This window comes from Nycticebus coucang, chromosome 11 (assembly GCF_027406575.1).
Source record: "Nycticebus coucang isolate mNycCou1 chromosome 11, mNycCou1.pri, whole genome shotgun sequence".
NCBI lineage: Eukaryota > Metazoa > Chordata > Mammalia > Primates > Lorisidae > Nycticebus > Nycticebus coucang.
The window spans coordinates 21,225,538-21,249,001 of NC_069790.1; the positions used below are offsets into that span (position 1 = coordinate 21,225,538).

At 41.3% G+C, this 23,464-nt stretch overlaps 1 non-coding gene across 1 annotated transcript; it reads left to right on the plus strand.

Moving 5' to 3' along the window:
- The first annotated feature begins 1,666 nt into the window (after positions 1 to 1,666).
- On the plus strand, positions 1,667 to 1,773 carry LOC128560458 (U6 spliceosomal RNA). The gene has a single exon (XR_008372958.1). It is a non-coding gene; the product is annotated as a U6 spliceosomal RNA (small nuclear RNA).
- Positions 1,774 to 23,464: the final 21,691 nt, after the last annotated feature.

The following is a 23,464-nucleotide window of genomic DNA, read 5'->3' on the forward strand; positions in this document are numbered from 1 at the left end:
GCTCCCAGACTGCGGCCAGACTTGACAGGACCAGTGAGCAGGCTCCAGACATTCAGACATGCAGCGGGCCTGGGAAACACACGTGGGCAGCTCTGACCCTGATCTTCTCCCCACTCTGAGACTTCCCCACCACGCAACAACCAGACCCTGTGGATTTTCCACCTGTCTGTTGAAAACATGATTTTAAAAAAGGCCCTGAGCTACATTTTCCACAAGGCTAAACTTCTTTCATTTAAATAAATTTTCTTTCTTCTGCTATCACGTCCTTGTCCTGTTTTTGGTGGTAAATATTCCTTTTAAAAAGATAGGATAATAGTGATAGCATCTAGGATGGATTTTTTTCCCCCTGGTTGTTTTGCTTTGAGTATTTTTTATTATAATGCTCTTAACTTATAATAAAGAGACTTTTATTATTTCCAAAAATAATTTGTTTTTGTAATTTTGTCAAACTTAAAAGTATAAAAATCGATGAAAACTGCCTTGTTAGACTTCTCAGCTAATGTTTTTAAATTCAATTCTCACACCTTCTGTTCCTTTTCCCTAGAGAAAGGAATGAGCTTTGCTCTTAGTCCCCATAACCTCACATCTTTTCACTCCTAAGGTATTTCAGGCAAGTGTTTTTTGAAAAGGTTATATTCAGCAGTGTGGAATTCCAAGGCATGAAGCATTCATTAGATCAATAGTCTTTCCATTTTGAAGAGCAATAAGGCTTTGTTATTATAATCATGCCACTTAGAGCCTCAGTGTGGACTGAAGCAGAGTGGCTCTTGGGACATGGTTTATGGGGAGCTCTGAACCCTGCCCCATGACCTGAGGAGAGCTTGGGCTCTTGAGAGCACAAAGTCTGAAAACAATTGTTTGGAATTGGTCCTGGGTGTGTTCCTAGGCTATGGGTGGTGGGTTTGCTGGACACAAGTTCCCCATCAGCCTGCCCAGTTCTGGCCTGGTGGAAGAAGGCCCCCTTTCTTCTTTCTGGCTCTTCTTGATGGTGAGAAACTGAACTGGCCCATCACTTAAAATTAGGGTCTCAAACTCTGAGAAGCTGAGAGTAAGAGAGGTAAACCTTCCTAAGCCCAGGACCGTGGACATGACATTTGAGGGGCCTCCTTACTCATCCATGGGAGTACAGGTGGTCCCCATGGAAGAAGCTCCAAGGTGCTGCCCATGTTGGTGCTCAAAGCGGGAAATGAAGAAGTGCTGGTGAGGGAGGGATGGACGATGGGGAGGAAAGGGCTTCAAAACCAGAGGTTCTGTTGGCAAATGCACACTAATAATAATATCTAAAAAGAAATTGGAAAAATATGTGAAGAGGCCTTAATAATGGTAAAAGATCCTGAATTTTTCTTCTTCTTTCCTTCATCCCCATCACAAATACCTGAGTGCCTTAGAGACAGCCGCTAAGACAATACACTTTTTTGGCATTATTTTTATTTGTAATAATATCGGTAATAATAATTATTGCATTTTTTCTTTAAAAGAAAAAAACTTGCATGTTTTTGTTGAGGGGAAAAAACTGTGAACATTTTTTGCATGATGTTTTGTTATTTAAAGAGCTAAATGAAATCTTTAGGGGTTTTATCTATATCTGACTTTCTTCCTAAGTTCTGAGGACCGAATCCTAGAATAAATGACAGTTAACATCTGCTTAGCTTAAGACTATACTTGGGTGCTCGCTTCGGCAGCACATATACTAAAATTGGAACGATACAGAGAAGATTAGCATGGCCCCTGCGCAAGGATGACACGCAAATTCGTGAAGCGTTCCATATTTTTAGAAAGAAAAAATAAATAAATAAATAATTAAAAAAAAAGACTATACTTGGAAGACTTAACAATCTCTCTCCTTGACTTATTGAGGTACCAAGAATTTATATTAAATTAATTTGCTTAGACATACACTTGGACTTGATTTTCAGAAAACGCTGCTTTCATCTCAAGCTCAGCTCACTATGATTGGTTTTTGAAGGAGGTATTGGCTGAATGAATAAAAGAGAGGTGAACAGGAGAGAATCCTTAAGTCCTCCTTCCCTTCTAACTCATAAAATATATGGTATATTTTAAAAATAATAACAATATTAAATTCACTGTTCACATTGAAAGACTAGTACCATGGAACTCACCCAGGCCCAGAGAAAGACCGTGGAATCCAATGCTAAGCTGTGTGGTCCAGTTTTGACATAGATGACACCTGTTGGATTGTGAGAGTCAGGAAGATTGGGTACAGACACAAGCCTGTGGCTTGATTTGAAGGATGGAGAGAATCATAGACATCATCCTGGTAGGAAGACACACACAAGAAGAAAACACAGAATTAGGAGAAAGGCACAGCTGTGGTTCCCAGAGAAGGTTGAGCCAGTTCTAGACTTTAGCACAGGACCCCTGTTTGGAGAGAGGAAATGGGGCTAGGTGAGGAAGATGAGGCCAGTGGTGGGGGCCTGTGCATCCAAACCCGGGGTGGCTACTGCACTTCTCCATTCTTTTGTGCAAGGAAGAATCCTGATAGACTATGCCATTCCACGTCCTTCTCTGAATAGTCACTGTCAATTGATAAGATTGGACCTTCAGGATGAAATCTAGTTCCTAGTCCCATCACAGAGCCACCATAGTTAGATTTTATAAATAAGAAATAAGGGGACATTGAGTGAAGAACAGATGAATGAAGATGAGGATGATCCCCAAACTTCCTGGATACCACCTGTTAGAAGCCAGATGGAGGTTTGGGTCATGGAAGGTCACTAGACTGGATGGAGATCCCAGGACTCACATTTGAGGTCCAGTCCGCCACTCACTTCCCCATCATTATGGGCCTCATTTTCCAAATCTGTGGAATGAAAAGATTGAAATGGATGATGGGTAAGGTCTGTCCTGATACTGCCCTTTCAGAATCCTACAAATGACAACAGAAAGGCAGCAGGGCTGAACCTGTGGCGACTCCCCTGGAGGAGTGTGGGGGAGGAGGAAAGAGAGCCCTGGCTCACTCATGTCCTCTCAAACAGCTCCTGGATAACTGAGAGTTAGCAGCATCGGACACTGTTTGTGTTGGATGAGCCATATGGCACAGAACATGCGGTTGAGGCGCCTCAAGGTCTCTTGGTAGGAAGTTGATGAAAGGTCTCATCTGGAAACAGCTTTCCCTAAGGATCAAGGCTAGCGGGAAGAGTTTGTTATATCATGATTTTTTCCTCCCTCTGGATTACCCTGGCCTTCTCCTTAGCTACATGGGGCCAGTTTGGCAGATGTCCCCACCGAAAGGCTCTTTACAAGGAAACCTTTCTTGCAGATGACAGCTCCTGCCTCCTGGTTTGTTTGCTTCTTTGGCCTCAAAGGAATGCATTTTGGAGACATGAAACAAGGCAGGATGAGGTCATGGCTCCACACAAGAGGACCGGAAACTCGTGCCTTCCTTCATGCATGGACTGCACACGCTTTATCCATGCTGCAGACCTGAAGTCATTACCCTATTTGCCACATTGCTATCAAGAGATCAGCTCTGGTGAGCCAGCTTACCAGAGGCTCTGGGGAAACTTCAAGAATGCAGATAAGGCCCAGGAGCTTGGAGCCTAGCTAGGCATTTTGCAGGTCTGGCTTGGCTTAATTTATTAATTTATTTGTATACCCCAAAGACAGGATAAGACTCTATGCTTCCCTCTTGAAATGTGCCTTTTCTCAAGCTCTCTGCATGTCCATTCATGAGCTGAGTATGCAAGGCCCCAGATGAAGATGTAGGAGTGATGTCTGTCTTTCAATTTGCTGTTTTTTAGAAAAGTCTTCATCTGGATGCTAAACAAAATAAACGTCCCTTCTCTACTGTTCCCTTTAAAATACAGATTGGAAAAACATGTGCCTAGAGACAATAAAGGGGAAAACTAAATGTTCTTTCCTGACCCAACACCTTGGGTTCTAGGATGCCCGGGAAAGAGTTCATGGCCAGATATGAGGAGGTGGGATTAAGAGGAGGTGAACTTGTGTTCATCCCTCTCTTGAATTGGTCTCTGTCCTGTCCATCCATGCATTAATCTATTCTTCATCCTTCTGTCCATTTGTCTGTCCATCCATCCATTTTTCCATCCATCCACTTACTTATTCAACTGTCCCACAAATATTCCTTGAGGGTCTCCTATGTGCCCAGCAGGGAGTTTGCCATGATGAACAGGGCAGATCCTACCTCCCCCTTCATAAGTCCACAGCTGGTTGGGGGGGCCGATGTTTGGGAGGAGCACTACTGAAGGACCCTATCTTGAGTTGTTAAGTTGTGGGCACAGCTGGTTTTCTGCAGGCAACAAACACTCTGCCTAGGCATGCACCACTTGCTATTCAGAGCTTCTGATCTTTTATTTATTTATTTATTTTTTACTTTTTTTTTATTGTTAAATCATAGCTGTGTACATTAGTGCAATCCAGGGGTACAATATGCTGGTTTCATATACAATCTGAAATATGCTGATCAGACTGTTCAACTTAGCCTTCATGGCATTTTCTTAGTTATTGTATGTAGACATTTGTATTCTGCATTTAGTAAGTTTCACCTGTACCCATTCTAAGATGCACCGTAGGTGTGGCCCTACCCATTACCCTCCCTCCATTCTCACCTCCGCCCTCCATTCCCCTTCCTTGGCCCTTTCCCCATAGTCTTGTGCTATAGTTGGGTTATAGCCTTCATGTGAAAGCTTTAATTTAGCTTCATAGTAGGGCTGAGTACATTGGATACTTTTTCTTCCATTCCTGAGATACTTTGCTAAGAATATGTTCCAGTTCCATGCATTAATCTATTCTTCATCCTTCTGTCCATTTGTCTGTCCATCCGTCCATTTTTCCATCCATCCACTTACTTATTCAACTGTCCATGTAAACATGAAAGAGGTAAAGCCTCCATCTTCCTTTAAGGCTGCATAATATTCCATGATATACATGTACCACAATTTGCTAGTCCATTCGTGGATCGATGGGCACTTGGGCTTCTTATGAATTGGGCTGCAATAAACATTCTGGCACAGATGTCTTTGTTATATTGTGATTTTTGGTCTTCTGGGTATAAACCTAGTAAAGGAATTATAGGATCGAATGGCAGGTCTATTTTTAGGTCTCTAAGTATTCTCCAAACATCCTTCCAGAAAGAACGTATTAGTGTGCATTCCCACTAGCAGTGTAGAAGTGTGCTCTTTTCTCCACATCCACGCCAACATCTCTGGTTTTGGGATTTTGTTATGTGGGCTACTCTTACTGGGGTTAGGTGATATCTCAAAGTAGTTTTGATTTGCATTTCTCTGATGATTAAGGATGATGAGCTTTTTTTCATGTGTTTGTAGGTTGTGTGTCTGTCTTCTTTAGAGAAGTTTCTCTTCAAGTCCCTTGCCCACCCTGAGATGGGATCATGTGTTCTTTTCTTGCTAATACGTTTGAGTTCTCTGTGGATTCTGGTTATTAGACCTTTATCGGAGGTATAACCTGCAAATATTTTCTCCTATTCTGACAGCTGTCTGCTTGTTTTACTTACTATGTTCTTGGCTGTGCAGAAGCTTTTTAGTTTGATCAGGTCCCAGTAGTGTATTTTTGATACTGCTTCAATTGCCTGGGGAGTCCTCCTCATAAAATATTCACCCGGGCCGATTCCTTCAAGAGTTTTCCCTGCACTTTCTTCAAGTATTTTTATAGTTTCACGTCTTAAGTTTAAATCTTTTATCCAGTGAGAGTCTATCTTAGTTAATGGTGAAAGGTGTGGGTCCAGTTTCAGTCTTCTACAGGTTGCCAGCCAGTTTACCCAGCACCATTTGTTAAATAGGGAATCTTTTCCCCACTGAATGTTTTTAATTGGCTTGTCAAAGATCAAATAACAGTAAATAGCTGGATTTATCTCTTGGTTCTCTATTCTGTTCCAGACATCTACCTCTCTGTTTTTGTGCCAGTACCATGCTGTTTTGATCACTATCCATTTATAGTACAGTCTCAGGTCTGGAAGCGTGATTCCTCCTGCTTTGTTTTTATTGCTGAGTAATGTTTTGGCTATTGGAGGTTTTTTCTGATCCCATATAAAACAAAGTATTATTTTTTCAAGATCTTTAAACTATGACAATGGAACTTTAATAGGAATTGCATTAAAATTATATATTGCTTTAGGTAGTATAGACATTTTAAAAATGTTGATTCTTCCCAGCCATGAGCATAGTATGTTTTTCCATTTGTTAACATCTTCAGCTATTTCTTTTCTTAAAGTTTCATAGTTCTCTTTGTAGAGATCTTTCACGTCCTTTTTAAGGTATACTCCCAAGTATTTCATCTACTTTGGCACTATTGTGAAAGAAATAGAGTCCTTGACTGTTTTTTTGGCTTCGTTATTGTTGGTATATATAAAGGCTACAGATTTATGGGTGTTTATTTTGTAGCCTGAGACATTGTTGTATTCCTTGATCACTTCTAAAAGTTTTGTAGTAGAATCCCTAGTGTTTTCCAGATATACGATCATATGATCTGCGAAGAGTGAAAGTTTGATCTCTTTTGAGCCTATGTGTTGATCACCTTTTCTTCCCTAATTGCAATGGCTATAACTTCCATTACAATGTTAAAGAGCAATGGAGACAATGGGCAACCTTGCCTGTTTCCTGATCTAAGTGGAAATGATTTCAATTTAACTCCATTTCAATATGATATTGGCTGTGGGTTTGCTGTACATGGCCTCTATCAGTTTAAGAAATGTCCCTTCTATACCAATTTTCTTAAGTGTTCTGATCATGAAGGGATGCTGGATATTATCAAAAGCTTTTTCTGCATCAATTAAAAGAATCATATGATCCTTATTTTTTAGTTTATTTATGTGCTGAATTACATTTATAGATTTATGTATATTGAACCAGCCTTGAGATGCTGGGATAAATCCCACTTGGTCATGGTGTATAATGTTTTTGATGTGTTGTTGGACTCTGTTAGGATCTTATTGAGTATTTTAGCATCAATATTCCTTAGTGATATTGGTCTATAATTTTCTTTTCTTGTTGGGTCTTTCCCTGGTTTGGGGATCAAGGTGATTTTTGCTTTGTAGAATGTGTTAGGTAATATTCCTTCTTTTTCTATATTTTGGAAGAGGTTTAGTAATATAGGTACTAGTTCTTCTTTAAAGGTTTAGTAGAATTCTGACGTAAAGCCATCTGGTCCTGGGCTTTTCTTTTTAGGGAGATTTTGTATAGTTGATGCTATTTCAGAACTTGATATAGGCCTGTTCAATATTTCCACTTCATTCTGGCTAAGTCTTGGTAGGTGGCGTACTTCCAGGTATTGGTCGTTTTCTTTCAGATTTTCATATTTCTAAGAGTAGAGTTTCTTGTAGTATTTGTTAAGGATTTTTCGAATTTATGAAATGTCTGTTGTTATTTCATCGTTACTATTTCTGACTGATGAAATTAGAGATTTTACTCTTTTTTTCCTGGTTAGGTTCACCAAAGGTGTATCTATTTTATTGATCTTTTCCAAAAACCAACTTTTGGATTTATTGATCTGTTGTATAATTCTTTTGTTTTCAATTTCATTTAATTCTACTCTTATTTTGGTTATTTCTTTTCTTCTGCTGGGTTTGGGGTTGGAGGGTTCTTCCTTCTCCAGTTGCTTGAGATTTCCCATGAAATTATTAAATTCCTCTCTTTCTGTTTTCTTGAAGAAGGCTTGCAGTGCTATAAATTTCCCTCGTAGGACTGCCTTTGCAGTATCCCAGAGTTTCTGATAATTTGTGTCTTGATTGTTGTTTTGTTCCAAAAATTTGGTGATTTCCTTCTTAATCTCATCTATAACCCATCTATCCTTCAGCATAAGGTTATTTAGCTTTCATGTTTTTGTATGGGCATGCAGGTTCCTGTTGTTATTGAGTTCAACTTTTATTCCATGATGGTCTGAGAAGATGCAAGGAATAATTTCTATTTTTTTAAATGTGCTGAGGTTAGATTTGTGGCCTAGGATGTGGTTGATTTTGGAGTATGTTCCATGGGCTGATGAGAAGAATGTATATTCAGTTTTGTTGGGATGAAATGTTCTGTAGATGTCTGTTAAGAGCAGATGTTGAATGGTTGAGTTTAAATCTAAAATTTCTTTGCTTATCTTCTTTTTGGAGGATCTATCCAGCACTGCTAAAGGGGTGTTAAAATCTCCAACTACTATGGAACTGGAGGAAATCAAGTTGCTCTTGTCTGTAGAGTTTCTCTTATAAATTGAGGTGCGTTGTGGTTGGGTGCATAAATATTAATAATAGAGATCTCATCATAGTGAGTATTACCTTTAACACATATGAAATGTCCATCCTTACCCTTAATTATTTTGGTTGGTTTAAAGCCTATTGCATCTGCGAATAGGATTGCAATGCCTGCTTTTTTCTGCTTTCCATTTGCCTAGAGTATAGATGACCATCCCTTCACCTTGAGTCTATATTTGTCTTTTAATGTAAGATGTGATTCTTGTAGGCAGCAGATATCTGGCTTGAGTTTTTGTATCCAGTCAGCCAACCTGTGCCTCTTTAGAGGACAATTTAAACCATTCACATTAATTGAGAATATTGATAAGCCTTTCAAGAGTCCAGTGGACATTTTTAATCCTTTTGTGACTGGGGAAGTTGGAAGTTGGAATTTGATCAAAATTTTCTGGGTGGGTTTACTTTTGTGGTGGAGGATTATGCTGGTCTTTATGGAGGATAGGTCTGAGAATATCCTGGAGAGCTGGTTTAGTTATGGCAAAATTTCTTCAACATGTGAATGTCATTGAAGTATTTAATTTCTCCATCATAAATGAAACTCAATTTAGCTGGATACAGGATCCTGGGTTGAAAGTGATTGTGTTTTAGGAGATTAAAAGTCGATGACCATCCTTTTCTATGTTTAAGGGTTTCAGCAGAGAGATCTGCAGTTATTCTAATATTCTTGCCCTTGTAGGTGATGGTTTTCTTTCATCTGGGTGCTTTCAGAATTTGCTCCTTAATATTAACTTTAGTGAAATTGATTATAATGTGTCTGGGGGATGTCTTATTTGGGTTGAGTCGTGCTGGAGTTCTGAAACTGTCTGCTATCTGAATTTCAGAATCTCTTGGCATATCTGGAAAGTTCTCCTTCGTAATCTCATGGAGAAGAGGCTCTGTGCCTTGTGAAGCCACTTCATTGCTTTCGGGAATCCCTATAAGATGAATATTAGTTTTCTTTGAATTATCCCAGAGCTTTCTGAGAGAGTGATCTGTTTTTGCCCTCCATTTCTCTTCCTCTTTGAGAGTTTGGGAGCGTTCGAAAGCTTTGTCTTCAATGTCAGAAATCCTTTCTTCTTCTTGCTCCATTCTGTTACTGAGGGATTCTACTGTGTTTCTCAGATCTTTGAGGGCTGCAACTTCTTGTCTCAATGTGTCAAAATATTTGGTCATTTGGTCTTTGAATTCGTTGAATTCTTGAGATATCTTTTGGGTTACTGGTTGGAATTCTAATTCGATCTTATTTGTTATCCAGATTCTGAATTCGATTTCTGACATCTCAGCTATTTGTTTGTGCATGGGATCTTGTGCTGTGTCTGCCCCATTGATCCTTGGGGGAGTTGATCTACTCTGATTATACTTATTGCCAGAGTTTTTCTGTTGATTTTGCCTCATGATTATTTTTTACCATTGTCTCTGGCCGTCCTCAGAGTTGGGGAGTTGTCTCTCCAAGGTTAGACCCCAGCGGGATCACTCTATTGTTGCTGGATCTTTGTAGGGAGTGACCCTGTGTAGTTCCTCTGGTGCTGCCCCAGCTAGGGAGTTCTGGTAGTGGAAACCGCTCCGGAGTGTGACACACCCGGATCCAGCAACAGGGCAGGAGGTGGTGCACACAGTTCTGGGAGTTACTGGTGCCCAGTGACTTTGGCACAGAGAGCCTAAGGCTCCAGCAGTCTCTGGCCAGGAGAAGGGCTCTGTGCAGAGGCAGGGAGGGCTCTGGAGGGCACGTGGTTACCAGAGTCCCTGGACAGACGAGCTGGCTGGTGTGAAGGCAGGGAGGGTACAGGAGGGAGGATGCAGGGTTGTCTGGTTCCCACAGTTCCTGGTCAGGGCATGCTGATGCCCAGTGGGTGTGGGTTGTGGGTCGGGGGTCGTGGCACAGCTCTTATGCAGGTCTGGGCATTGCCAAACCCAGTAGTTTGAGGTTGCTATGAGCTGTGATGCCATGGCATTCTACCCAGGGCAACAGCCTGAGGCTCCAGTATGCCAAAACCGGTCTCACTCTGCCCCTGAGGGTTAAGGCTGTAAGGCAGCTGAGTCCCCGCGTTTAGGCTGCTCAGTCACTAGATTACTAGCTCCCACCCAATCCTTGCTTTGCGACCTTGAAGGCGGAGCTTGCTGGGGCAGTTTTCTCACAATGGGTCCCTGTGACCCACAGCTGAATACTATTAGCTCTGTCGGGCTCAGCGGCTCAGTCTGGTGCCTTAGACAATGCCCAAAGTTCTCTGCACTCCTGCTCAAGCTCTCCCCGAGGCAGTTCAACCAAGTGCCAAGTCCAAAAACACAGAAACAGTTCATAGGTTTATGCCTTTCCTGTTTGCAGTCTTAATGCTGTTTGTACTTATGGTTGCCGGTGGGATTAGGTCGATCGAAAACACGCATCCACTTGCCAGTTTTCCACTGTTTTTTGTCCTCCTCTTGGGGTCCAGAAGTTTCTTGCTGACTCCCTGTGTCCTCAAAGGGATGATTATAGGCAGACCCCACCAGCCAGAGATGCCTGGAGTCTTATCTCCCCAGACTCACTGTGCCCAGTTTTGCAGGGAAGCTGTTACTCAGCTGCCATCTTGTTCCCTGATTGCTTCTGATCTTTTAAATGACAAGGAAATTTTTCATGTGCCCATGGAGCTTTTGACATTACCTCCTCCAAGATCTTTATAAATAAGTTGGGGAAATGGATAAAAGAGTAAAGAACTTAATTTTGAGTCTTGCTGATCCTTTTCTCTGCCACCATGGTGGACAGAGGCAATGGTTAGCTTGGACTGACCAGCTGGGTGCACAATCTGACTTCCCAAGCCATAGCTACTCTTTTCCTAGATTTCAGATGATAATTATCACTCTTCTGTGCGATTGTTTCATGCTGTGGGTAGTGCATGGGATAAAATGCACCACATGCATTGCACAGGGGCTGCGATATTATAAGCCCTTCAGCAAATGGGACTGCTGATTCTTGTTAAACCCAAGGAGCTCTCTTTACAAGGTATCTTAGTGTCAGTAACTAAGATTTGGATTTTTTACATTTTACATTTCTTAGCAAAGATTGATTCTTCATTATGCTTTCATATAACAAGCAACCAAGGCAGGGTTTTAGGTAAAGTAATGATTATTTTTCACACAATAACTAACAGATAGGACCCCAGTTATTCTGTAATGGACGTAAGCCATCTTCATCTTTCTGTTTGCATGTTGGTGTGCATGTACATTTCTGAGGCGTCAATATGGCTAGGTGACCTTTAAAATTTTATCTAAAATAGCACCGAATTTTTCGTGAATAGTTGAAAATAGGTCATTTCTGAATACAAAGGAGGGAAAAAGAGAGACAGAATAGAAAATTTTTCTTGTGAAGTACACAGCTTTGGAAGAGATTGGGAGGGGGCCCTGGGACAAGAGCGGATCAGGCAGAGATGTGAGTGTGGGCTGTACTGGGTGGAGCAGCTTCTGCTGACTCTGGGTTCTAGTTTCCCCCTCTGCAATAGGGCATCATCTCCCCTGGGGTGGCAGATGCTCCACTCCCAGGGCACATGCCAGCACAGGTGGTCATCTGTATGATTTTTAAGGCTAGTCTTTCATATTGTGAGAAGCCCCAAGGCACCCCAGAAAGAAAGTGGCTTCTGTTAGCCCAGAGCTGTGCTGTGCAGAGCTATCCTTCCCCTGTCACTGCAGCAGGGGCCACCTTGCCCTTATGCTTTTCTTCTTTATTTCTTCCTAGCCCTCAAAGTCCCTGAGGGTAGTTGTAGTTTTGCTTTGAGTACATCCCACTGTGTGACTATTACTTTCCTATTGTTGCTGTAGCAGGTCACCACAAACTTAGTGGCTTAAAACAACACTATTTATTTATTTATTTATTTATATTTTTGAGACAGAGTCTAACACTATTTATTTATTTATTTATTTATTTATATTTTTGAGACAGAGTCTAACTATGTCACCCTCAGTAGAGTGCCATGGTGTCACAGCTCACAGCAACCTCCAACTCTTGGGCTTAAGGGATTTGCTTGCCTCAGCCTCCTAAGTAGCTGGGACTAGAGGTGCCCACCACAACACCCGGCCATTTTTTGGTTGTAGTTATCATTGTTGTTTGGCCAGCCTGGGCTGGATTCGAACCCGCCAGCTCTGGTATATGTGGCTGGCACCTTAGCCACCGAGGTGCAGGTGCCAAGCCAACACGCATTTATTAGTCATAGTCTCCACGGATCAAGAGCTCAGGGTCTCACAGGGCTACAGTCACTTATTCCCAGCATCTCTTCTTCAGGACCTGGACCCAGGCTCACATTTTGTATCTCATCCTCTAGGGACATTCTCGTCCACCTCTATGGCTTCATCTTCAATGTAGTTACCATGCTCTCAAGACCTCTATCTGATGTCACCTTCAAGTCTCCTTTCTGTCTGTCATATGTCAACATTTTCCAAGTCATATCCATTTAGCCTCTAATTGTCTCTCAAATCTGTCCTCTCTTCTCTTCATCACCTCAGCTTACTCTAAGCTTTCCTCATCTTTTGTTTCAACCTTAGTAGCCCTCCCTCAACTTCTCTGCCTCCAAATTCACCTCCAAAATCCATTCTCATGTCCTGTCTCTCCCACCACCCTTCCCTTTACCACTCTTCTCTCCAGCACACCCCACCCACATTACTACTTACCCCTCCCGCCTGCCAGCATCATGCTATTTTGTATCTATAGCTTTACACACCCTGTTTTATTTCTCCATAACGCCCTTCTCCCACCCAGTGTCTACCATTTACCTGTTTACAAGACATTTACTCACCCTTTGGAATCTGGCCAAGAAGCTATTCTTGACTCCAGACAGAATAATCCACCCTTGTAACTCCCACTTTTGAACAAAAACCAGTTTGGTTTTGTTTTCATTTAGTTTTGGTTTGTTTATACACAGCCAAACGTCCCGTGATTTGCATTTTTGTCCTGTTAACTGCTCTCTCTGCCCTACTATGCTTGAGGAAAGAAAGTGTAACTTATTTGTCTAATTTATTTGTCTTTATCTCCCCAGCATTAGGGATGGCAATCCAATGCATAGCAATCAATAAATGCTGCTGAATTAGTGTTTTCAAAATTACTTGGCCAGCTTTGGGACTGTTTTGATTTTGGTTTTAGACTCTTGATGCCTTTCAGCACCTTAGGGTTCAGTGATCTATTTGATGTAGTTCTTAACCCCCTCCCTCTCCACCAATCTCTCTTCAGCTAGTTTTCAACTATCGTCAGCTCTCCTTGGTAGGGCTCAGTGGGGATGAAGAGAGGAGCTAAATGTTTTTCAATAAGGAGATTTTACTGTTTTTATTTCCAAGTGTTATCTCAGTCCTGTGACCACAGAGGGCATTCCACAATAAAATCACACTTTCCAAATGTGCATTCAGCCTTAAGAATAAGAATTCAACTGTCTCCACATCCTGATATTTTTCTTTCCTTCTCTAAACAATTGAGTCCCAGCAGAAGGCACAATATCTTTGTCACATTCACTTTCCTATAGTGACATCAGGTCTTGCTTTTTCAGAGCAGTATGATGGCAGTAATGGCCAGGCTCACCGTGTCTGTGGAGGGCAGCATGGGTCAGGGTAAGGATGGGCACCCTGGACAGTGGCGAGGGGTGGGGGTGGGGGCATAATTCAAGTCTCTGCATGTGGCAGCCTGGTTGAGAATGTGGGTTCTGGAGCCAGGATCCTCACCTCAAACCCTCTCCCCACTGTTTACAACTCACAAAGCAAATTATTCAGTCCCTCTGTGCCTCAGTTTCCTTATCTGTAAAACAGGGCTAACAATAGAATTGTCCTCCTGGAGTTACTATGTGAATGGAATAAGATGATGCCCATATATCCTCAGAACAATCTTTCACATTCTAACATTTCAGCATACATTAGTTAGGTAATTGTCATACCCCGGAACTAATTTCTACTTTTCTGAAAGGACATTACATGAGGTTTTATATTTTCTGGAATTGATTCTCCTTTAAGATGTGAATTTTCAGAAAAGATACCAAGACTAAAAGAAAAGAATTAATTTCTCTAATACAACTTTTCCCAGGGGATCTTTAATCTACTTCGTTTGTCTAACACTATCGCTGGCAGCGCCAGCTTCTGATATTTCTTTAAAAAAAAAATTCCTTTCCCAGAATTATTGGAATTGAAAGAGCGTCTTTACTTTTCTTATCCTAGATAATTTCTTGATTTAAATTAATAGCTTCAAACCTAGACTGAATTCGTCTGTCTGCAGTGGAGGCTTGATGTTTGTTTTTACTTTGTTTTTCTCTGGGCAGTGTTAACAAGGTCTCGACGGGCTGATTTGTGTTTCTTCTTCTGTAGAGTCCCTTGTAGAGACATCCCTGGGAAGAGGTCAGGGGTGTGAACGTGTGTGTGTGCCTGGGCTGAGGTGTGGGAGTGAAGACACAGTGACAGTGTGCTGTGTCTCAGGAGGATGGATGGAGGAAGATGAAAGGAAGCAATCAGGAGAGTCTCCTAAAGATAGAGCCCCTGAATGGCACTGATAGTTCGTGATGGAGTGCGCCTGGCCATCTCTGACTCTTCCCTCTCACCTCCATTCCCAGGAGAAAGGGGAAGTGAGAAAGGACTCAGCGCTTGTGGAGGACCCCCAGGCCTATGCCAAGGGGACACATTCATAAACATTATTTTCCTCCTTCAATTAGCCCTGTGAAGGTGGTGGTGGCATTCCTATTCCACTGATAAGAAAGTTGTGACTTTACAAAAGCGATGCTGTTATTAAAGGGCATAAATATGCTCAAACACGGGTGTCTCAGGTAGCTGAGCCTGTTTTCCCACATAGTGGATTCATTCTTTCCATGGATTCATTCTATCTGTCTATCTATCTATTCACTATAGCTGAAATTAAAAAATTTAACAATCATGTACTGTTCAATGCTGGAGACATGAAGCGTGGGAACAGACACTGCTGTCCTCTTTCTGGAAGTCTTGGAGTGTCACTGTCACAGGGTACTAAGATAATTTCCTGAGTACTTGGTAGTTGTTAGAGGAGTTTAAAAAAAAATCTGTTACACAACTTTTCCAAGGAAATTCCTATCAGCTAAAATGATTCAAGATAAGGGTAAGCAGATATCAAAACAGACCACCAAGAGGCTGAGAAGCCTGAGGGAATCTAGGAGAATTCTGACAGGCAACAGAAGGGGGAGAAGGACAGAGGGACTCAGATTTAGGAAGCCACAGGTGGTCCCAGCATCATTGTTCATGCTTCTTGTCCTTTCATCTAAAGTCAAAGGCTCTCAAGATGTTACATTGAAATCAACTGCTCTGAAGAAAAAAGGAGAGAGGGCACTTTCCACTGTAGTTTGCACTATTTTTCACTTTTAAATAATGAAAGGAAGAAACTAAGGGGGGTGGGGGACAGGGAGCAGATTAACTTCATTGCTCATGGTATGTGCTGCTTGGTCAAGAAGCCTGGCCAGTGTGAGAGCATGGAAGGGGTGAGCGGAAACTTCCCCTGCTTGAACATGGAAGATGGATCCACACAGCAGCCTGCAGGACAGGGAGCTTCAAGCTACTCCTCCACTGGCAGCACAGAATGGAAAGTCTTAAAGTCCAGACTTCCCAGGCAAATCTCACTCTCATATCTTACAAAGCCTATTACAGCAGTTTGAGCAACTAGCTAAGCTTAGAGGATGTTCTATTTTATGTGACAGCTTTGAATCGTGTATATTTTTCACCAGAGTCTATTTACAGAATGACCAAAATGACAGTAACACTGTGTGTCCATCATGACAAAGAAGCAAAGTGCTTATGAAAGTGCTGATATTTCTGGCCTCAAACTTACTTAGTTGCTTTATTCAGGGCTTTCAGCAAAATAAAAAGGTGCTAAAGAGAATCTATCAGTGAGTCCCAGGCAAAAGTTTTATCAGAAAACAATTTTGAAAGGCTTACTATCCACAAATCAAATGGCAATTGTAAGTTAAAGTTCAAAAGCATTGTAAATAGAGGTGTCCACAGAAACAGCATTTATCTCGTAATCAGCTTTTGTCAGCAATGAACATTAACTGAAAAATTCATTTATTTAACAATGCTTCTTGAAATATTTAAAAATATTCAAAAATTTGAAAGTTCTAGAAAATAACTTCTCCCAAATTGCATAAGCGTAGTGACCTAGCATAAACATTGCTTTGAATTTTAAATAAATTTTTCAGTTTAATTTATTGAAAAACTAGGATAGCTTCATGGATAATGGTTTGTCACTTTTAATTACTGGCACCTGGCATATATTGGGTATTCAATAAATGTGTTAAATTAAATTGTATTATTGAATAATAGGAAATCTTCAAACAGAAGTGTACTTTTTGAGTCTATTCCAATTTAAGCAATATTCATTATGTGTATAAATTTATGTGCAAAGGCCTGAAAATACAACCAGGAAATAATTACTTATAAAATTTGTATAAATGTCTTTAAAAGCCTCATTTAATTTCCAATTAATAGTATGGGAGAGGGGAAGCAATTTGCCTAATGCAACTCACAGAACTATAACTTGCCTTTGATTAACCAGTGGGTTGTGACTTTGATAAAATTGTCTCTATGGTATTATCCGAGAAAAGCCTATTATTTTGTGACTTGCATAGACTAAAATATTATAGGCATACCTTGGAGATATTGCAGGTTCAGTTCCAGACCACTACAATAACGTGAATATGGTAATAACACAAATCACATGAATTTTTTTGGTTTTGCTGGTACATATAAAAGTTAAGTTTACACTATTCTGTAATCTATTACATATACAATAGCATATATCTAAAAAATGTATTAATTAAGAAATATTTTATTGCTAAATAATGCTAATGATCATCTGAGCCTTCAGTGAGTTGTAATGTTTTACTGATAGATGTTCTTACCTTGCTGTTGACTGATCAAGGTGGTAACTACTGAAGATTGGGGCTGCTGTGGCAGTTTCTTAAAATAAAAAATCAGTGAAGTTTGCTGCATCCACTGCCTCTTTAACGAAAGGGTTCTCTGTGGCATATGGAGCTATTTGACAGCATTTTACCCACAGTAGAACTTTCAAAATTAAAGGCAATTCTCTCAGACCCTGCTGCTGCTTTATGCACTGAGTTGATATAATACTCTATAAATCCTTTGTTGTCATTTCTACAATGTTCACAGCATCTTTATCAGGAGTAAATTCAATCTTTAAAAAAAACTACATTTTTTGGTCATCCATAAAAAGGAACTCCTTATCTGGTCAAGTTTTATCATGACATTGAGCGATTCAGTCACATTCTCAGGCTCTGCTTCTAAGTCGAATTTTTTTGCTGTTTCCACCACATCTGCAGTTACTTCCTCCATGGAAGTTTTAAACCCCTCAAAGTCATCCATGTGGGTTGGAATCAACTTCTTCCCAACTCCTGTTACTATTGATACTTTGATTTTCTCCCATGAATTATGAATATTCTTAATAGCATTTAGAATGGCAAATCCTTTCTGGAAGGTTTTCAATTGACCTTGTCCAGGTTCATCACAGGAATCACTATCCATGAAAGCTATAGCCTTATAAAATGCATTTTCTTTTAATAATAAGACTTGAATGTCAAAGTGACTCCTTGATTCATGGGTTGCAGAATAGATGTTGTGTTAGCAGGCATGAAAACAACATGAATCTCCTTTCAAAGCTCTTGGGATTCCAGCTGCTTTGCCAATGAGCAATATTTTGAAAGAAATCTATTTTCGAAGCAGTAGGTCTCAACAGTGGACTTCAAATATTCAGAAAGTCACACTGTTTAAACAGAAATTCTGTCTGCCAGGCTTTGTTGTTACATTTATAGAGCTCAAACAGGGTAGATTTAGTAACATTCCTAAGGGCCTAGGTTTTTCAGAATGATAAATGAGTACTGGCTTAAACTTAAATTCACCGGTTACATTATTCCCTAACAAGGGAGTCAGCTTGTTCTTTGAAGCTGTGAAGATAGGTCTTGACTTCTCTCTAACTAGGAACGTCCTAGATGGCATCTTCTTCCAGTAGAAGGCTGCTTGATTTATACTGAAAATCTGTTGATCGGTGTAGCCACCTTCATCAATGACCTTAGCTAGATCTTCTGGATAACTTGCCGCAGCTTCTCCATCAGTAGTTGCCGCTTCACCTTGTCTTTTATGTTGTGGAGATGGCTTCATTCCTTAAACTTCATGAACCAACTTCTGTTAGCCTGCAACTTTTCTTCTGCAGCTTCCTCCCCTCTTTCAGTCTTCATAGAATTGAAGAGAGTTATGGTCTTCCTCTGAATTAGGCTTTGGCTTAAAGGGATGTTCTGACTGATTTGATCTTCTATCCAGATCAGACAAACTTTCTTCATATCAGCAATAGGCTGTTTGATTTTCTTATGATTGGTGTGTTCTCTGGAGTAACACTATTTCCTTCAGGAATGTTTCCTTTGCATGCATGACTTGGCTAACTGTTTGGCACAAGAAGCCTAGCTTTTGGCCTACCTCTGCTTTTGACATGCCTCCCTCATTCAACTTTATCATTTCTACATTTTGATTTAAAGTGAAAATCATGCAAACTCTTCCTTTCATTTGAACACTTAGAGGCCATTTTAGTTATTAATTGGCCTAATTTCAATATTTCTTTACCTCAGGGAATAAGTACAAAGACCTGAAGAGAGGTAGAGAGATGGCAGAACAGCTGGTCAGAACATGAAACATTCCTCAATTAAGTCTGCCTTAAGATGGCATTAACATCAATTATTGACATGAACTGTGGGCATTATGAACTGCTGGGCACATTTCATAGTGCCCCCAAACAAAGATCATTAATTACAGCTTATCACAACAGATATAATAATAGGGGAAAAGTTTGAAGTATTGAGGGGATTACCAAAAGGTGACAAAGACATGAAGTGAGCACATGCTGTTGGAAAAGTGGCAGTAACAGGCTTGCTTGACATAAGGTTGCTGCAGACCTTCAATTTGTGAAAAATGAAGCAATGACTGTGAAGCACAATTAAGTGAGGCATAATAAAATGAGGAACACTTGTTCTGAGCTGGAAGATTGGGTGGTGTGGAAAGAGCTGATAAAATATTAAATATGTGACCTCAAACATGTTTTTAAAATGTGATGGTGTTGATCATCTTTTCTGTTAAGTTTTGGCCCTGAATCTTCCCTTTTGTTATTTATTTATTTATTTTGCAGACAAGAATGGCCAAGTGATGATGACTCTTCATCAAAAACTCAGATTTTGCTGGCGTTACACACATAGATTGCATTGTGAGCACTTCATCTCATTCCAAATAACATACATTAAGAGGTTTCTTGTCCAGCTTCCAAAGGGAGGGAGAAGGCAGGAAGCTTTCCCATTTTAATTTGATTGATTAGTGACCTACATTCCGAATGGCATACCTCTAAGGACGCAGAAAATCACTTTCTCAGGTTCGAGATTACATAAAACAGCTATGTTAGAAGATTGCTAATAGTTATACCTGATATTAACTGAGCTGTTACTCTGCCCAGCATGTCACAGAACACGTCATACATACATTTCCTTAGATTCTCTCAAGGACCCTATGAGGTGGGCATTGTTCTGGTTACCTTTCCTGTGTAACAAGTTACACTAAAAATAGTGGCTTCAAGGACCCCCCCCACTTTGTTTTATTTAAAGCAGCAGTTCTCAACCTGTGGGTTGCAACCCCTTTGGGGGTTGAACGACCCTCTCACATGGATCACCTAAGACCATCCTGCATATCAGACATTTACATTATGATTCATAACAGTAGCAAAATTACAGTTATGAAGTAGCAATGAAAATAATTTTATGGTTAGGGGTCACCACAACATGAGGAACTGTATTAAAGGGTCACGGCATTAGGAAGGTTGAGAACCACTGATTTATTTGTTTATTTATTTATTTTTTTATTAAGTTAATTGTACATAGATCCTAAATACATTTATGCCATTATGGGGTTCGATGTGTTGATTATTTGTACAAATTGGAGTGCTTACATCCTACTAATCAACATAGCCTTCACCTCATTTACCCAATTACAGCATTAAGACATCTGTGTTCTACACCTGATAGATCCAACTTGTACTTGCATTGTGCTCCATAGCTGTGGTCCCCCTACTAACCCTCCCTCTATCAACCCACCCCCCTCCCCTCCCCTCTCCCTCCCCTTCCCTCCTTCATCCTAGGCTATAGTTGTGTTTCATTCTTCATATGCAAGTGTGAGTGATTCTAAATTGGTTTCATAGTAGTACTGAGTACATTGGATATTTTTTTTTTTCCATTCCTGAGATACTTTGCTAAGAAGAATATTTTCCAGGTGGTGCCTGTGGCTCAAGGAGTAGGGCGCCGGTCCCATATGCCAGAGGTGGTGGGTCCAAACCTAGCCCCGGCCAAAAAAATAAAAGAAGAATATTTTCCAGCTCCAACCATGTAAACGTAAAAGAGGTAAAGTCTCCATTTTTTTAAATGCTGCATAGTATTCCATGGTATACATATATCACAATTTATTAATCCTTTCATGGGTCAATGGGCGCTTGGGCTTCTTCCATGACTTGGCAATTATGAATTGAGCTGCAATGAACAATCTGGTGCAAATATCTTTATTGCCAAATGATTTTTGGTCCTTTGGATATACACCTAGAAGAGGAATTGCAGGATCAAACAGCAGGTCTACATTTAGATCCCTGAGTGTTGTCCAAACTTCCTTCCAAAAGGAATATACTAGCTTTCATTCCCACCAGCAGAGAACCACTGATTTAAAGCCATTGGAAATAGTTTTTCATAGACCTATAACTGAAAATTCATGGGCAGAGATCTGTCTCAGTCCCTTCAGGCTATACCTGGACTGATGGCATAGACTGGATGGCACATAAATAACAGAAATCTGTTTATTCTGTAATTTCTTTGGGTATAGAAATCTGTGTCCCAAAGTCTGGAAGCTTGAAGTCCAGGACAGGGGTGTGGCAGGGCTGGGTTCTGGCTACAGCTGTAGACTTCTTGATGTATCCTCTATCTAGCCCCTTTTCTTGCCTTGGATTCCTTTATTTAGTATAATTTCCAGAGAAGATATGGCTGGAAAGGCCCCAATGCCATGCAATCAGTGCAGGAGGATGATCATGGAGCTCAGAGGTCAAGCTCCTGTTTGTAACCACGTTCCCCCTTCCTTCAGAAAGTCCAATGCTTTACACTTAGGAGTGAACCAGACCTTTGGGCTGCAGCTGTTCTGCAGAGACCTTGGTTTGTGCCTCTCCATTTCTAGTGCCCAGTGGGTGCCTTTGGCCTGTTTATGTGAGGAATAACCATGGACAGGAGGGATGGGGTGGGAAGGATAGGCTTGGTCGCCAAGAGTCATTGGAGTTTTCTATTCCAGATATGTGTTTGCTACCCTGAAACTAAAGGGATAAACCACTTTAGTGACATACTGAAATACATATTATCCAATTCATTTGTTTTCCATTGTGGCATGGAAATAGAAATTTTCTTTCTCTTTCTCCACCTGACCCCCCCCACTCTCTCCATTTTGTGTTCTCTCATTCTCCCAGTTCAGGAAATTGGATTTTGTTATCTGACTTCTCTCCTTGAAAAGGAAAAATAAATAACCATGGTGGGAAGGAAAAGAATGCCAGCCCTCCCGTGTATCTCCCACCTCCCACTCCAAGCTCCTTGATCCGGCCCCCATTCATTTGGGCACCATTTTCAGCTAAGGGAAAACACAGAGTAATCCTTGGGTACTTATCCATGATCCACCTGTGTCAGTGGGGCCACCATTTGTGAAGAGGCAGAGAGATCTGACAAAGAGATAGAGCCCCCACTGAACTACAAGTCTGCACAAGTAAACTGAGCTCCAGCTTGGAGTGACTTCTCCCCAGGAGTGAAAGGAGTTGGAAAAGGAAAGAAATTCCCCCATATTCTGCCTCCTTTCTAACATTTATTCCAACTCTCCACAGGCAAGTGAAAATGGGGTAGTTTCAGTTCAAACTCATGCACAATCACCCTGTGCTTTCATTGCTGCTTTAACACGGGCTGGGTGCTTTTCTCACTCAGGGAAGGTCCCAGGTGTCCCAGGCCATTCAGGCGGCTGTAACAGAGTACCATAGACTGGGCAGCTTGCAAACAGCAGAAATCTATGTCTTACGGTTCTGGAAGCTGAAAGTCTGACATTGGGGAGTCAGCAGGACTGGGCTCTGGTGACAACTCTCTTTCAGGTTGCAGCCTGGAGACTTCTTATTGTATCTTCAAATGTAAAAAAAGAGAGAGAGAGAGAGAGATTGAAAGGAGCAAGAGAGCTTTCTGGTGTCTCTCTTATAAGGACACTAATCCCATTCTTGAGAGCTATACCCGCATGACCTAATCACTTCTTAATATGTCACTTGTGGGATTTCAATGTCAGAAATCCTACACTTTTGTGGGAAACACAAACATTTACTCCATTGCCACCAATGTTCTAAACCTCCTGTAGATTTTGTTCTGACAATAACTCTGCTCTCAGTGTTCATGTGGAGGCTGTGCTATGAAACTAGGGAAGCAGAGAGAGGAGACAGACCATGAGCCAAATCCTAGGGCACAGCCAGCCTTTCCTTTCTCTCCTCCCTGGCTCTCTGGCTTTGTGAAAGACTTCCTAGCTTCACAATGAGGGGCACATCCACGCACCTGCAAAGCCGCCCTGCTGCTTGCTACCATGTGATCACAAGCAGGGCATTTTAACCTCTCTGGGCCTCAGCTTTCTTATCTCTCCAATAGGAGCATTGCACTAAATCAGTGGTTTTCAAATTCTCTTCTGTGTCCCTGGGAGTCTCTCCACTGGGAAAAGAGAAGTGAAAGAGATGGGGGAGTGGAATTTGTGGCCCCTCCCTTTCTTCACCTGCTACAACCCTGGGTTCTGCAAATGTTCTCTTTGCAAAAAGTTATGTGGCCACAAAGAATTCTGGACATCACTGGCCTATGTCAGGACTCATCATGCTTGACTGGACATAAAAATATTCCTAAGGATTCTGGTCAAACAGATTCCCAAGCCCTTGCCCTGGAGACTCTGAGTCAGTAGGTGCAGGGTGGAGTTCCCCTTCCCTGCTCTCAGGAGTTCTCACTCTGCCTGAAAACCCTCCACAGCCTCAGGCCCCTGCCCAGGAAGGGTGAGAGTAGATGCCCATTCCAGCCCAGGAGACAAAGGCCAGAGGACTCTGCAGTTCCCTAGGAACACACTGCCTGGAGATGTGGTTACTCCGTGCTGGCACAGGTCCGACCCGCTTGCCTGGACAATGACTCAGCCTGTGACACAGGCCCCCTGTCTAGGTAACTGGGGTCAGTC